This window comes from Sander lucioperca, chromosome 16 (assembly GCF_008315115.2).
Source record: "Sander lucioperca isolate FBNREF2018 chromosome 16, SLUC_FBN_1.2, whole genome shotgun sequence".
NCBI lineage: Eukaryota > Metazoa > Chordata > Actinopteri > Perciformes > Percidae > Sander > Sander lucioperca.
In genome coordinates this window covers 24,980,404-24,982,903 of record NC_050188.1, presented here as the reverse complement: position 1 = coordinate 24,982,903, position 2,500 = coordinate 24,980,404, and positions in this window count along the sequence as shown.

The following is a 2,500-nucleotide window of genomic DNA, read 5'->3' as shown; positions in this document are numbered from 1 at the left end:
GGAATAGGAAACCGATCCTAAACTTAACTTTGAAGGTGGATTATGTGTTGCTGGAAGTATTTGTACACCACCACATTTTCTAGTTCCAGCCCATCGAGCGTGGTAATGCTAATCGGGTGGGCAGGGGTGGGCAGCGATCAATTGAAAAGCATGAACTTGGTTTTGCCAGAGTTTAGCAGTAATTGGAGGTTTCGGAAGCAGTGCTGAATGGCGTTGAAGCTCTCCTGGAGGTTTGATAGCACAGTATCCAAAGAGGGGCCGGATGTGTACAGGATGGTGTCGTCTGCATAGAGGTGGATTTGAGATTTCCCAGCAGCAAGCACCCAACACCCCCAACCGGCACCGTCAGACACCACCTACCAAGAGGTTAATTTAGCTCGCGTGCTGGCTGTTTTCTTCCTGGAGGAGTCGTTAACTAGCGGCCCCGGCTAGAGGCTACTATAACAAACCAAATGTGCATGCATGCATGCATTCTCATTCACTTCAAAAGCCCACTTACCGGCACTTCAACTTCCAACCTGCTCTCGCTCTTGCTGGCCGCTGACCACCGTCGAGTTGCGACGGACTCACTTGTGTCCAAGTGGCGCGCCTGGCAGGAAGCGGACATGCGTCACGCTATAACCCTGGTCATCATGTGATATGAAGGTTTAGGTCGTTTTATCTAGCTAATTATTATTGTTAAATATACTTGTTAAACAGACCACTTGTGGGCCATCGTGAAAAATGTGAAAAAACAAATATGGACAAAAAAAAAGGGCACGTTGGCCTTGAGGGCAAAGGGGGCAGGTGCTCAAGCACCCATATCCACCCCCCTCTGCACGTGCATGACTACGACTACCATTTGTAGTCACTATTCCATTATCTTTATTGTGACTATGATTGCCACTGTTCATCACACCCCCCAACGATTTGATACTATAAATAAAATTGAATTGAAATTCTCTATTATCATAAACTTATTGGTAGTGATATTATTACCTAATTTCAGGGCCGTGGGCAGCTGGGAGGAGGTGTTCTTGTTCTACATCATTTTTACAGTGTCCCAGAATTTTTTTTAATTGGCACTGCAAGAAGCTAATTTCAGTTTATAGTAGCGAGCCTTAGCTACTCGGACTGCCATAGTGTATGTGGTTTCTTTAAAGACCTGCATGTTATGGGAGTTATGCGAGGCTAATGCAGTTCACCACAGGATGTTTTAATGTTGGTTGAAGGCAGTCAGCTCTGGAGTGAATCAGGGGCTATATAGGAATAGATAGGATAGATAAATAGATAGGAAATCAGTTCATGGGCCGGGTACGGATTGACTTTCTCTTTCGGTCCGGATGCAGACCGTTGAAAAGCGCCAAAGACTAAAAGATGTTTGATACTGATAAAAACTGATAAAGGGTTATGATCAGTCTGACAGTGTTAAAAGGTCAGAGACACACACGGGCACACACACACACACACACACACACACACACACACACACATACACACACACAGACAGACACAGACACACACACGCAGACACACAAACAGACTGACAAACACACACACATTGACAGACACACACAGATACCCACACAGACAGACTGACACAAAGACACACACACACACACACACACACACACACAGACACACACATTATTTTTAACATTTTCAGAAGTCTACTAACTGAACATCTTTTAATGAGAGAATTTTATAGGACAAACAGGTCATATTCTGTTGTTACATCATTTCCGTTTTTTAATTACGGGGCAAAGTCCGGGGTAACGAACTGCCAGAACTTATTCTTATCTAATCTTACAGGATTTATTTCTATGTATCCCTAATGAATATATGTATGTATGTCTAATGAAGGAGGTTTGAGGTCAAAGACAACGCCTCCTCAGGAGAACTACTTAAAGCCGTAACACATCAAACTGTAACTCAGTTGTATCCCTCCGTCAACATGCATCTCCTGCTGCTGATGGTCGGGATTCTGCTTCTACCTGAAGGCAAGTTTTTCTTCTGTTATCTGTGCTCATAATGTTGATTAATTCATTTCAGAGTTACACTGTAAGATATTAATCCTGTAGAACAGAAAAAGTTCTGGTGGCTTGTTACCCACACTTTGCATCGTAATTAAAAACATAAATTGCGTGTATAGCTAAAGTTACAACACAGAACATTTTCTTTTTGACCAATTATATAAAATTCATCCATACAAAACTGATCAATTAGTAAACTTCTGAAAACGTTGAAAGAAATTTAAAAAATGTAGAAAGAAATTTCGAAAATGCGGGTAAAAAAATCAGAAAAAGCAAAAAAGTAACAACGCCAGCGGTCCATATGAGTAAATAAAATTTGTTATTATGTTTTTGTCCTTTTTTCACACTTTTTTATGTTTAAGTCTTTTTTTGACAGTTTTTAAATGTCTTTGTCCTTTCTTTTAACACTTTTAAATGTTTTTTTTTCTCTTTTTTTTAATGTTTTTGTCTTTTATTTTTGACACTTTTTGTTTTTGTCTCTTTTTTTA